The sequence below is a fragment of the Stegostoma tigrinum genome, unplaced genomic scaffold (assembly GCF_030684315.1).
Source record: "Stegostoma tigrinum isolate sSteTig4 unplaced genomic scaffold, sSteTig4.hap1 scaffold_84, whole genome shotgun sequence".
Taxonomy (NCBI): domain Eukaryota; kingdom Metazoa; phylum Chordata; class Chondrichthyes; order Orectolobiformes; family Stegostomatidae; genus Stegostoma; species Stegostoma tigrinum.
The window spans coordinates 344,003-359,171 of record NW_026728790.1 but is presented as its reverse complement, the minus strand read 5'-3'; the positions used below and the strand labels follow the sequence as shown (position 1 = coordinate 359,171).

Genomic DNA, 15,169 nt, shown 5'->3' with positions numbered 1-15,169 from the left:
ATCCCAAGACTAGTTCCTCCACTCATCCCCGCCTCCACGACCTGTCCGCTTTCTCTCCCACCTATCCACTCCTCCCACCTCACTGACCAACTCCCACCACTGCTTGGAATTATTCTTCTTTTCACACTTCATCAGCTCGATGTTATTTCTAAAATCTATTTTCCAATTTTGGAAAAAGTGAGATAAAGAGAAGTAAAAGAAGTTACATTCTTACCACTCGTGAAATCTCTGAATATTCTTCTGTTGAAAGGCCGCCAAGGAACAATGCAATTCTTTTGTCACAAACGCTGTGAGGGAGACATCTTTTTCGGTTCCACTAACTCCACCCTAAGGAAGACAAACCCACGTAACATATCTAGTGACTTAAAGCATACTCTATTGTTGCCCAAGGTGGAGAGCTGGATGAACACAGCAGGCCAAGCAGCATCAGAGGAGCAAGAAAGCTGATGTTTCGGGACGAGACCCTACTTCAGAAAATTGGCGCTGGAGAATCTGAGATAACAAGGTGTAGAGCTGGATGATACTGCTTGACCTGCTGTGTTCATCCAGCTTTACACCTTCTTATCTCAGATTCTCCAGCATCTGCAGTTCCTACTGCCTCTATTGTTGCCCTTTCACTTTACTGAACTAATATGAGCCAGTAGTTTTGTTTAGGCCCGTGTAATCTTACAGTTATTGGCCTGTACAAAATTCTGAATTAATTTTGATCGACTGACGGGAGGAGAGATTAATTTTATAGAAATTTTTGTTTTCTACCAATTTGCAGAGGGCATCGTGGGCGATTGAAGGACAGTGTTATTATCCTCCAGGTCTGCGGACTGCATCATTACCAACTTGCCTATTTGCATATACATACAATATTAATTATGTACCAATGAAACATAATAAACCAATACTGCGTACTAAAAACAACGCTCACATATCAATGGAAAGTTAAATATTTATCATAGAGTTTGAAGGATTGAATTCAATGATACAAAGCAAAAACCAGTGAAGATGAGTGCAGTTGGTCAGCACTTTTGCCACTAAGTGGAGGTTGGCAGTTTGAGGCCACCCAAGAACAAGCAAGCTCTGTCTAACTCCAAGGGCAGCACGGTGGCTCAGTGGTTAGCACTGTTGACTCACAGCGCCAGGGACCCAGGTTCGATCCCACCGTTGCGTGATTTTCTGTGCAGAGTTTGTACATTCTGCCCATGCCTGCATGGGTTCCTGCTGGGTGCTCTGGTTTCCTCCCACTGTCCAAAGATGTGCAGGCTAGGTGTATGGGCCATGCCAAACTTGCCCATTGTGTTTCGGGATGTGTAGATTAGGTGTGTTAGTCATGGGAAATGTAGGGTTACTGAGGAAAGGGTCGGGGAATGAGTCAGGGTGAGATGCTCTTTGGAGGGTGGCTGTGGACTTGTTGGGTCAAAAGGGGCTTGTTTCCACACCGTAGGGATTCTATGATATGGAAGTATCTTTTGAAGTGGGCATTCATGGGTATGCTGTAGCAGAGACCTTGTAATACTACACAACAAATATTTGGAACTAGACTGTCAATTCAGACAGAGCATCAAAAAAGGTCATGGAAGTTGTCACCGATATAAAGCAGGATTGATGAAAATCCAGCAGGAAATGGTGTCAAAAGGCACAGTATCTTTTATTCACCTCCAGTTATTTTGTCCAAGGCACTGGATGCTGGCAGGATTGAAACATTTAAGAAATGCTTCACAAATCACATATAAGGACCTGCACATCTTTGAACAATGGGAGGAAACTGCAGCACCTGGCAGAAGCCCCTCGCAGACGCGGGGAGGACATGTCAATTCCACACAGATCGTTACCCAAGACTGGAATCTCAATTGGCTCCCCACTGCATGAGCAGCTCTAACCACTGAGCAACTACCTTGCCCAGAAGGGGTTTTATAAGCGCATACATTATTTCCATTAATAGTTGGGGTAAGACAGATCCAATCCTCTATGTCCAATCAAAATAACATATCGTAGATATCACGACAACAATCATAAATGATTTTGAACAAGTAAATCAAAAAAATAGAAATTGTTTCCAAGCCTAAATACTAGATATGGTGCAGTTAAGATGAATAGCGCAACAACAAAAAGGCCATATTTTATGTGACCATCGGTAACACTTGAAAACTTGCAACAATATAGTCACCAGTAGAGATCTGGAGTGGTTTGATGATGCACTCCTTCATACACTGCAATGAAACTCCAAAGATCACAAATTCTCCTTCAATACCGTGTTATAACAGTGACTGCATCAACCTGTGTTTATGGGCCTGACTGGAAGCCCACACAACACGCACAAACAAAAATATAATCTAAGGTGATAGGAGAAATAAATGTATGTATGCAACGTCTTTGAAAAGCAATCATTTCTAGCGGATGCAAGTCCATAAGGAATCTCGTTTCGCAGATTATATTCATTTGCACTGCAGTTCACGCCAGTCAGAATCAGTTTTCGTTTCATGACAGGTAACTAAAATGTCCAAAACAATGAACTTTGTTTGATCAGAAGATTTTAAGTAAGGACTATGTCTTGTGTGAGCTGACGGCATTAGGGGATGGAGAAGGTACACTCACTGCTGGCATCTTGACACCATTGAATGAGCAAGCGTGGACGCAAAGGTTGTAACAGGTAACAATTGTACAGGCAATATCTTTTGAGCTCCTTCCGAGCAGGCCTGTAATACTCTAAAGCTGTGCTAGACCCTCACTTACTCCACCTTACGTACGCTGCCTTTTTCTTTTCGACAAGAAGCACCTCTGCACCCGTCATCCAAGGCTCCTTAATCTTACCCCTTCTTACCTGTCTCAGAGGAACAAATTCATACATCACTCGCAACAACTGCTCCTTGAACAGCTCCACATGTCTGCTGTGCCCTTTCTGTGGAACAATTGCTCCCAATCTGTACTTCCCAACTCCTGTCTGATAGCATCATAGTTTCCTTTTCCCCAGTTAAATATCTTCCCCTGGTAACTGCTCCTTTCCCTATCCATGGCTATGGTAAATGTGAGGCTGTTGTAGTCACTGTCGCCAAAGTGCTCTCCCACCACGATATCTGACACCTGTCCTGGCTCATTGCCGAGCACCAAATCCAAAATGGCCTCACGCCTCGTCGGCCTGTCCACATACTGAGTAAGGAAACCCTCCTGAACACACCTGACAAAAACGGCACCATCCAAACCATCTGCACTCAGGAGGTTTCAATCTATATTGGAAAAGTTGAAGTCACCCTGAACAACAACCCTGCTATGTTTGCACTTTTCAACTATCTGCCGGCCAATGAGTTCTTTGATCTCTCAACTGCTATTTGGGGGCCGTAGAAAACCCCCAGTGAGGTGACTGCTGCCTTGCTGTTCCGAACTTCCACCCATACTGACTCAGTCGACAAACCTTCCTTGGCAACCTCAGCCCATACCACCTCGGTAGACGAGTCCTCAAAGGTTCTTTCAGCCGCCGTTATACTGTCCTTGACCAACAAAGCCACACCTCTCCCTCTTTTACCACCTTCCCAGACCTTAATCAAAGATCTAAACCCTGGAACCTGCAACATCCATTCCTGACTCTGCTCCATCCATGTCTCCGAAATGGCCACAACATCGAAGTCCCAGGTACCTATCCAAGCTGCAACCTCACCTAACTTATTCCGGATACTCCCGGCATTAAAGTCGTCACACTTCAATCCAGCTTGCTGTCTGCCAGCACACTCCTGTGACAGTGAGGTCCTGACCATGTCCTCCCTACGCTCATCCTCCTGTGTACTAGGACTACACCTCAGTTTCCCATCCCCCTTCTGAGCTCGGTTAAATCCAACCGAATGGCACTAGCCAATTTCCCACCCAGGATATTCGTGCCCCTCTGGTTCAAGTGGAGACCGTCCTGTTTGTCCAGGTCCCACCTTCCCCAGAATGAGCCCCAATTGTCCATGTACCTGAAGCCCTCCCACCTGCACCATCCCTGCAGCCACGTCTTCAGCTGAAATCTCTCCCTGTTCTTTGCCTCGCTATCACGTGGTACGGGTGACAAACAGAGATGGCCACGCTCTTTGTTCCAGCTCTCAGCTTCCACCCTAGCTCCCTCAAATCCTGCCTGGCAGCCCTATCCCTCTTTCTACCTACGTCGCTGGTGCCTACGTGGACCACGACTTGGGGCTGGTCACCCTCTCCCCTCAGGACCCTAAACACACTATCCGAGACATCACGGACCCTGGCTCCTGGTCGGCAACACACCAATCGTCAGTCTCTTTCGTTCCCGGCAAATCTTCTATCAGTCCCTCCAACTATTGAGTCCCCAATGACTATCACTCTCTTCCTATCCCCGCTTCCCTTCTGTGCAAGAGGGACAGACTCTGTGCCAGAGACCTGCACCCTACTGCATGCCCCTGCTAAGTCGTCCCCCGGAACAGTATCCAAAACGGTATACTTGTTTTTCAGGGGAGCGACCGCAGGGGATTTCAGGGGAACGACCACAGGGGAAGGTTGGTCGAGCTACACCGGGTAAACGAACATTTTTGGCTGAAGAAACATGTGTTTCAATGTGAGCTAATGGAAGAAGCCATGGAGTCAAAGCTAAACATTTTGACAGTAAGACAACCATTCTTAAAAGCAGCAGACAGCATGAAAAAGAAATCAGCAGCTTTAATATCCGGTTAAAATTTGTGGAATATCAGATGGAATTTTCTTATTGACTCCATTGTGCAATCATATCGATCTAAAAATGTTAACTGCATTAATTAATACTAACCAGAAACGGACTTTGTAGTAAATGGTTTGACTATTTTCTGTATCTGGAACATCCCTTTTCCTTCTCCAACGAAGATCGTACCAACCTATGGTACCAAACTCTGAGTCAAACGGACGGGACTCGTAATCTTTAAGTTCCTCATCAAAACAGTCTAATTGTATGGTTCTGTGCAATAAAAGAGAAAGAATAAACATGTTTCCCACAATTTTGCTGATGTTTACGAACAGAATGCACAAATTCAACAAGTTTGAGCTGGCATGTCTGCTTCCTCCAGCCTGTTTAAACTGTTCCATTCAATGTGAAATTTGTCATAAGTTTTAGCACACAGGTCTACTTGATCTGTGCCACCACCTTCTATTAGTCATACATGCTTTCCCCACCTTCCTGTAATACATTCCTTGAAGTGTTCAATGAGATTTTGATTTTAAATCTTATCGTCATATTCTTTTGATTCTCAAGCATCAATGAATCTGATGTCGCCGCCATTCCATGCAGTGCATAGCACGTCAAACAGGAGTCTTACTCTTGCCATGAGCACTGAGGGAGTACGGGATCATAACTGTCTCATAGTTCAGAACGAAATTCTACATATAGGGCTATGTAGAGTCATGCAGTTAATTTTATTTGACATGCTATTTCTTTTCTTCACAAATATGCTGGATTTAAAGTGATCTTCACCCTCATTTAAAATGAATCCAATATCCAACCATGTGTAAAACAAGCATATCCAAATTTTCATTGGAGTTTAGTGTTTCACAAATATATTACTTTCTTAAAAATTATATTTGAGTCAACATTATCATTTCATTCCCTGACAGCGGGTGAACTTACTTTTAAACTCCAATTTTCCTTCGGTATTAACGGAGAGGTGAGCCTTTTTGCAAGCACCGAAAGGCTGCACCAGTTTATGCTAAAACTTACAGAACTGTAATTTTCACAAATATGTTCCTATTAAACACTAATTCCTATTGAAGCAGTATGAAGCTAAATTCATTCAACTGGACAGCAAAAACGGTCAAGATTTTAAAAGCAAGCAACTATTTTGAAGTCACTCTTTGAACTAAATTCCATCTTGGTGTGTGAGAGTCCATAGGTTCCTCACTCTCAAAGAACCATTCAAACTGTCATGCAATTACTGAAACACACAGACAAAAAACATGAATGTTAACAGTCACTAAGATTTTGAGAGTGATTTGGAATTCATATTCAATACCCGCTGGGGGAAATCTGTTCCAATCTGGATAGTACTCACTTATCACCATCCCACCTACCTTCCCCAGCACCTCCTCCCCCTCCACACTGTTTGTTTCTGAGCTCCCTTCCACCCTCCATTTCTGAGGAAGGGTCCTGACCCAAAACCTCACCTTTCTTGAGCCTCTGATGCTGCCTGCCCTGCTGTGTTCCTCCAGCTCCACAATGTGTTATCTCAGACACCAACATTGGCAGTTCTTACTATCTGGATAACTCATTCTCACCTTGTAACAAGTGATTTATACTCATTATCTTTTCAGATTACGCATGTACATGTATATACTTAAATATACATATTGCGCTTTTATGCCTGAACCACTAACCTAGAGGATATTTTAAAATAGTCTCTTCAGATCTGCATGAAAGAGAAATCATCAAGGTCATAACTTTCATTTTAGGAATAACTCGAACATTCAAAGTACTCACAGTCAGTGTCCCATTTACTTGACCAGTCAACTTGATGTGAAACTTTCTTCCAAGCGGAAGCTATAACAACAATTATATTTGAGAATCAAACTCTTCATTGCATCACCAATATTTCCTTGTCTGTTTGAAACATAAGATAATGAAATAATCATGGACAGATTGGCCAACAGTGTAATTTAATGCGTGTTACAACCATTGAAGTGATCTTTAAAAAGCTGTTGTCACACAACACACCACTTTTTGAGATGCAGTGATGAACATACTTCCTGAGACGTAAATAATATATGCCGAATTAATTCCAAAGAATACATTTACAATTAAAAAGAAGCTAAAAATCTCTTTACATTGTGATGCTTGTCAGATTGCTATTCGTCAATGGAAATCGTTCAGAACAGTTATTTATTCCCAGATGAAAAGGAAGTGTATACATTTCATTTTCAAATCTTATCCAAGAGAGAAAAAAAAAACGCCTTCATGAATGCATTGTCAAACAAGAAGACTCAGAAAAAAAGTCATTTGGCCCATTGAATTTCCTCCATCATTCGCTGAGATCATGGTTGATCTCATTACATTTATCACGACACAACATTTCCACCAAACCCACCTTACAGCTAATACATTCCGATCCAAGTCACATCCTGGTAAATCTCTGTTTCTGTGCCATGCCTTGTCTTTCTAAATATTTTTTCAGTCATCTACAAATTTAGCCACAGCACATGCACCTCTTTCCTCCAAGTCATTAATAAACAAGCACAAGAGCTGTGGTTCCTTCAGCGCGACCTCATTTCTTACTGACAAGCCAACCCTGGCATCTCTGTCCATTTGTATCGGAGATAATGGGAACTGCAGATGCTTCAGAATCCAAGATAACAAAGTGTGGAGCTGGATGAACACAGCAGGACGAACACACACAAGTAGAAGGGTCTCGGCACGAAACGTCAGCTTTTACGCTCCTGAGATGCTTCTTGGCCTGTTGTGCTCATCCAGCTCCACGCTTTGTTATCTCTGTCCACTTGCCTGTTCTTTCTATCGGACATGAATCATTGGATATTTCGTTCCCAACACTTATCCCTTAACAACCACCTCTCTGTGATACCCAGAGTGATGTATCTGTCAATTTCAATCTGCTCCACAAACTCGTTCACTTTGTTTCATACACTCCCTGCAATTCAATACAAGATCTTCAGTCTGGCATTTACAGCCACCCTTCTTATCTGCTGCAGCTGAAGTGAGATTCCTGACCATTTCGATACTTTTTGTCCTATTACTTGCTCTGGAAACTTTGCTGAGCACTTACCAGCTTCTAACTCTTTCCACAATTTTCCATGCAACTGAGCTCACCCGCTCCACACTTTTTATTTTAACGCCCTACCCCAAGACCGAGCTCTGTATTTTGCCAGGATACTTGTCCCAAAATGATTCTCGTCGAGCCTATAACAACAGAACGACTCCCTCCTTCCCCATACCGATGCCAATGTCCCATGAATTCAAACACATTTCTGCCATGCCACCATTTGAACAATGCATTTGCATCTATAATGATGCTCACACCGTGCCAAATTGCTCAGATAATAATCCAGAGATTATTACCATTCTGGTTCTGCTTTCTCATTCAGCACCTCAGTGCTCATAATCCCTCAGCAGAACCTCTTTCCTCTTTCTTCCATATCAATGGTACCTGTGTGGACCACAAAAGCTGGATTTCTACTCCTCCCACTTCAAGTTCCTTTGTAGCCGAGATGGAATATCCTGAACCTGGGCACCAGGCAGGCAACACTACTTTCGAGACTCTCGATCCTAGTCACAACCAACAGTGTTCATTCCCCAAACTACACTACCTCTGATTATAACTACATTTCACTTTTTATCCCCTCCTGAATGTCCCCCCTGTACCACAGTGCTACAGTCAGTTTACTCATCTTCCCTATACCCTGCACTCTCATCCACACAGGAAGAAAGAATCTCAAACCTGTTAGATAAGATCAAAGGCCAAGGTTCCTTCTGCACTACATCCTGGATCCTTCCACCTGCCCTGTTCTTTGTCACACTCTCACGTCTCTGGCCACTGACCGAGTTTCAGCTAGTTAATCTAAGGTGTGTGACTGCCTCCTGAAGCACAGCATTCCCTGGTAACTCTGCCCCACATGATTTGTTGATTGGTCGAAACTGAGATTCCAGTTCATCAACCCTGAGCTGGAGTATGGGGTCTGACCACTCCCCCGTCATGTAGGAATAAATCATCATCTGGCCTGGCATCTCCATTTCAATTACTTCGATCTTAATTTGATTTGAAAACATTCTGGTCTTTTAGTTTGTAGCCTGTAAATATTTCTCCGATTTACTTTCAATCTGAAAGCTACCGATAATAGATTCTTAAACCAGTAGCGATCACCAACCAATGAACCTGGTTCACCCTCTAGGTCCCTGATTCTGGCTTCAATTCACCCTGTCTCAACAAAAACTGCTTACGAACTATCAGGCAAAAAAAAGCAAGCAAATGGCACCTCTTACCCTCTGCGCTGACTTGCCACATTGCCACCAAGTTCCCCAAAATATATATTCATTTGGTACATTTCACTCAAGATGTGATCTCTCCTTCCAGAACATGCAAAGCATACTGAACCATCGCAATATACTACCTTCAAAACCTCAGCTCTCAGCTTATTACTTTTGAGTACATTCTCAAATGCTTTCTCCAAGTCCAAACACAACACATTTACTGGTTTTCCTCTCTTAATTCTCCTTCCAAAACTTCCTCCAAAAACCAAAACAAATTAGCCAGACATAATTTCTCTTTCAGCAGGCTGTGGTGATTCTGTTTGATTAGATTCTGATTTTCCAAATGTCCTGCTATTATTTTCTTCATAGTTGATCACCACATATTTCCAACAATAGATGTTAGGCTGGTTCGGTTGTAGTTATCTTCTTTTTGCCTCTCTCCTTTTTAAATAGGAATGTCGCATCAGCATTTTTCCAGCCCTCAGATGCTACTCTCGAATCTAAAACTTTTTGGGAAATTACAATCAATGCATACACCGACTCTGAAGCTCATTGTTCAGAATCTTAGAAAGTAAACCATCACGGCAAAGAGTCTAATCTGCTTTTACTACATTAGATTGTCTACTACAACTTCTCTCATGGTAGTGATGGTGTGGTAGTGATGTGTTTAATTCCTCCCTGTATTCTTTAGTAATAAGGGGATCCTTGAAGTATCTTCCGCTGTAAAGACTACCCTTTTCTCATTGTCGTTGTTCCTTGATTTAACAATTAACCTGGCCATCTCAGCCGAGCATATAATTAATGGCATTACCTCTAAAACCTTCTCTGCCAAAGTGTTCAATAGATTGCTACAACCTGAAAGAAGTAATTCTTCCCCTAAATTAATAGGCAACCAATTTGAAAATGTGGCCTCTGGTCGTAAAATCTTTCACAATGGGAGTAATCTCTACGGATATACACTATCAAGCCTCTTAAGCATCTTAAATGTTGAAAAAATAAGATTTGTTTCAATCTTATGAACTCCAATGAATGTCGTCCCAGCCCGCCCAGCTTTCCTAAGCATGGCAATCCCCTACGCCATTTCCGAAATCAACCCAGTCAACATGAGGTGTATGGCATCCGCGGCATTCGCTCTGTGGCCGTACATGATTTGTCAGTTACCAACTTGCTGCTACGACTCTACTTCTATGTACGATGCAGTCCTCTGTCCATCCTAACATACTACGCTTGAACACGTGGGCTCTTTTCTTTTGAGACACCTTATGAGCTGTACCTTATCAAATGCTGTGTTGAAATCTCAATGTACGACATCAACTGGTGGTCCTTCGTCACTAATGTTTGTTTCCTTCTCAAAGCACTGTAGCAAGTTTGTCCACTATTATTTCCCCTTTATGAAAGGATGTTAACTCTGTAGGATGTTATAGCACACTCAGTACCCTGTTATTTCATCTTTCATTGCCGGCATGAACATCTTCCCAGGTTGACCTAAATTGGCAATACTTGCTCACTATTTTATTGAAGTATCTTTGGAATAAAGGTGTTATGTTCACAATCTTTCAATCCTCTGAGAATTTTCCACAATCTAAGGATTCTTGGAAGATTATCATCAGTGCCTCCATTGTATCTGTAGCTGCATTGTTCAACATGAGAGGATACAACTCATCATACCCCTTGGATATTTTCTCTACTGATTGGAGTCATGTTTGGAATTCTGTGCAGTGACATTCACTTTTAACAGTTTGCTAAATACTACCAGGAACAGAAATTGTGATCCAGCTGCAACTAAGCTAAAGCTTTCAGCACAGAAGAAAGTCTTTGAATTCATTTTGACCCAAATAACTCCTGAAAAGGGCAATACAATTTGCCTCAGTCCATAAATGTTCTTTCTCCAACATCCTGAGATGCATTATCTGTATTTCTTCAAATTTACCACAGAATCTGTTTCAATCACCCTTTCAGCAATACGCATGACAACAATTCGGCATTCTTCGTCCCCCTGTAGCCTCCGTTGCACATGTGCATTGTTAGCTGATTATTTGTTTGTGTGCCTGCTTTTTTGCTCAAATGGATCAAGTTAAGTTCGTGTTCTTTTGTCATCAGAACTCTTGCCTCCTCACTCTCATCTTCCTTGTTTTATCCCTCTGCTGGAATATTTAATTTGTCGACATATCTGAAATATGTTGTCGAATGGATTGGGTTTTGTGCCATTGCATTCCCCATAGCCCATCTACCCATCCTGTTGCTTGTTCTAACAGTTATTATCTTGCAGAGTGGAAAATGCAGTTTGAAAGCAATGGAACATTATTGATGAACAAGTTGATGCATAAATTGCTGCGATCTTCCAAACTACAAACTCACCTTCGATTCTTTCTCGGTCAGAGCATTATGCCAGCGCACATGAATCGTGTTCTCAATGGGACTTCCAAAACCATGGAATTGAATTTGCATGTTGATTTCTTCTTCCCTCTTCAGAAATGCAATGTCATATCATGATGAAGCTTCCAAGGCAATGATTGTGTCCTTCAATGAAGGGAAAAGTGACTTTTAGATTCATGGAAATATTTCAGTACTTCCACATACATGAAATGCAAACATTCTCCCTGCATGCTGACCCAACTCCGCAAGACTCGGGCATGACCCAGTCTCATTTTATCGAATCTTTCTGATTTTACATGCCACGGGATAATCATTGCAGTGTAACAGAAATGTTGATCATGGAAATTTATCAGTGTTTTAATAAATAATGGCAAATTTTCAACATCTTGCAAGTGTATGAAGGCTCAATCTCATGACACCTTGCCTGCTGCACAAAGACATTCTTACACTGCTTTGAATGTTAGGACTCAAACAAAACACAATCATTACACAAATGCATCAACACGCTACTTTCAATAGGATCTGGCGCAGGCTTGGAGGGCCGAAGCGCCTGTTCCTGTGCTGTAATTTTCTTTGTTCTTTGACCAGATAAAAAGGAATAGGGAGGTGTATAACAGTCATCAAGGGAACAAGAGCCCCTGTGGACGCACTAACGTCAACCAGGCCAACATCCCCAGCACTGAGGCACTGACCATCCTCGATCAGCTATAATGGGCTGGACACTTCATCTGTATGACTGACACGAGACTCTCCGCATGTTCTCATCCCAGCTTCAAAAAAGCAGGCGAGACCCAGATGTGCAGAGGAAGCACTCGGTGATAAACTCAAGTCCTCAATGGTGAAGTGCGACATTCCTGCAGACACCTGGGAATCGCCGGCCTAAGACGGCCCAAAGCCTGAAGAGCACCTGGGAAGGCATCAAACACTTTGCGGCTTGCCTTTGGAAGCAGCGGAAGCCATGCAGCCACACCAACACCTCCCTCACCCCTTCCCACGACTGCCTTCTGCCCCGAGTGCAACAGAGCCGACGGTAGCTGCATCGGTCTGTGCAGCCGGCGGTCAATTCAGCCTGAGAGTGGGAGAGTGTCATCCATATCTGCGAGAAACCACCATGATGATGATGATGTATAGTGTGCAGGGGCATCTCGTCACAGCAAATCAGAGAACAAATACAGGGCAACAGAACACTGGTGACCAAGATTAGGATGAGGGAGAATCTCAAAATCTTCTACAAGTGTCTCAGAGGGAAAGAGAAAACCCAGGGAAAACCAGGTCTCATTAGGGATGAAGAGGCAAATGAACGGTTTGAACTGGAGGGCAATGTCAGGTGTTAAACGAGAATTTCACATCAGCTTTTACATGTGAGAAGGAGCACACAATTCTCGGACAGAATTAACAGAGACTGGGGAGATGTTAGGTGTTTTGGTGAATTTAAAATTGGACAAATCCCAGGTTTGGATGAGGTGTATGCCACGATGCCCAGGGAGATGAGAGAAAAAATTCCACTCGCCCTCATACAGAGCTTTCAAAAGTACCAAAGGACTGGAGAACAGGTAACATAGTTCCACTTATCAAAATGCGTGACAAACATAAAGCAGAGTATTACAGACTGGTGAGTATCACATCAGTAGAGAGGAAAATATTGGAGAAAATTCTGAACGGCAGACTTAATTTCCATTTCAAGAAGTGGGGTCTGATCAGCGACCGTCAGCATAGCTTTGTCAGAGGGAGGTCACGCCTCACAAACTTAGATGATTCTTTCAAAGAGGTGACAGAGTGTGCAGATGGGAGTTGATGTAGTGAAAATAGATTTCAGCAAAGACTTGGACAGGGTCCCAAATGGGAGCGTGGCAAAGAAGGTAAAGCTCGGGGGGTCCAGGAAAATACAGCAAGTTGAATCCAAAGTTACAGATTGGTCAAATGGGCAGGTCAACGGTAGATGGAATGTTAACCCTGATCAAGAAGGCAATTTGGACAAACTAACAAGGCAAGGAATCATTCAAAGAAATGCCAGGACACTAGGAAGATCAGAGGAATGGTGTGATCTTGGGGTGCTTGTCCACAGATTCCTGAACATGGAATGGCAGCTTAAAGGGACAGTTCAGAAAGCATCTGGCTCAAGAGCTGTACAGGACTTTTGTTAGGCCCCAGCTGAAGTGCTCAGTGCAGTTCTGGTCTCTCCATTATAGAAGGAAGGTGTTTGCATTTGAGCATGTGTGGAGGACATTCATCAGGATGTTCTGAGGGGGTGAAGCATTTTAACTCTTTGGAGAGTCTGGATAAGTTTGCGTTAGCAATAACTGCCAATGCTGGAGTCTGAGATCACACAGTGTGGAGCTGGAGGAACACTGCAGGCCGGGCAGCATCACTGTTGCCGATCTCTGATTAAAGGTCTAGGCCTGAAACATCAGCTTTTGTGCTCCCGAGATGCTGCTTGGCCTGCTGTGTCCAGCCAGCTCCACACTTTGTTCTCTTGGATTCTCCAGCATCTGCAGTTCCCATTGTCTCTAGCATCACTGTTTTATCTGGATAAGGTTGGATTGTTTTCTTTCGAGTAGAGAAGGTTGAAGGAGGTCCTGAAAAAATTGTTTAGATTAATATGGGTAGGGGCGAGGTAAAAAGAAGGTCCATAATGGGGTCGGTCGGGGGGCGGTGGTGGTAGAGGAAGAGATACATACATTTAAGCTAAAAGCTCAGAAGGAATTTCAGGAAAGAAAAGACACCCAGAAGGTGCTGGGGGGTTGGAATTCATTGTCTGGGACTTCAGTTGAGGTGGATAATCTTTTCACGTTAAAGAAAAAGGGTTGGTACAGCACGTAAAATGAAATAACATTCAAGGCAATAGGCCTATTGCTAGAACATGAGCCAAATGTGAACTTAGTGTGGCTTCGGTGGTTACAGACACAATGGAATGAAGTACTTGTTCAATTCTGTACAATTCTCTGATTCTATGATTCTGGAGCAGGGGACAGTGAGTGGACAGCACGGGACAGTTCACCTATCTTCTCCTTTCTCCATCTTCTGTCTGCCTCCCAACTTCTAACTATTTTTTACAGAATCCCCTTCTCCTCCCTGGGTTTTGAAGAAGGGTCTCGATCTGAAACGTCAGCTTTCTTGCTTCTCTGATGCTGCTCGGCCCGCAGTGTTCATCCAGTTCTACACCTTGCTCTCTCAGATTCTCCAGCATTGGCAAGTTCCTACTATCTCTTGAGGAAACTTACTTGTTTTTGCACCCAACCTGTGGTGAGAATGTGGAACGCACCGACTGTGTGGGTGGTAGAGGCAGAAACCGTGATAACATTTAACAAGTCTTTGATTGGGCATTTGCGATGCCAAGGCATACAAGGCTCTGGGTCGAGTGCTGGGAAATGTGATGAGAATAGTTCGGGACTTGCATCTTGTGAGGGCACATACAATTTGCTGAAGGGTCTGTTCCATTGCCATGGCACTCTATTATGCTGTCCCTCAATGATCCTATGACAAGCAAGTGAAGGTTTACAGAAACAGGCACTTTTCAAGGACAATGCCAAAAGGAAAAGTGATGCACAGGCAAAGTGCATGTAAGAATTTAACCAAGGATTAACACCATTGAAGAACTGGAATTTGTGCCAATGCACCAAACCTGCAGATGAAAATGCAGTGTCCAGTTTGATTGCAAACAGCAACAACCACCAGTTAGTAACATGATCAATGGAAATATCTGAATGCCTGTTGTTGTGATCTCAAGCATTTACCTGCGTCGAGTGAAATCCACCACCATAGTTCTGTTGCATCGTTGGCCACCTCGCAATCGGTGTTGCATCGTCGATATCATTCCTTGACAATGCTTGAAGCAAGGCATAAGCAGTGGTTTCCACAGTCATCGCA

General features: G+C 43.2%; 1 long non-coding RNA gene across 1 annotated transcript in view; it reads right to left on the bottom strand.

The window, feature by feature from the left end:
• Positions 1-220: 220 nt before the first annotated feature.
• LOC132209311 (uncharacterized) overlaps positions 221-15,169 on the bottom strand; it is a 113,326-nt gene continuing 98,377 nt past the window's right edge. The window contains exons 2-3 of the long non-coding RNA XR_009445414.1: positions 4,751-4,915; positions 221-327 (exon numbers count right to left, since the gene is read on the bottom strand). This is a non-coding gene — a long non-coding RNA (uncharacterized LOC132209311). The remainder of the gene's footprint in view (positions 328-4,750; positions 4,916-15,169) is intronic.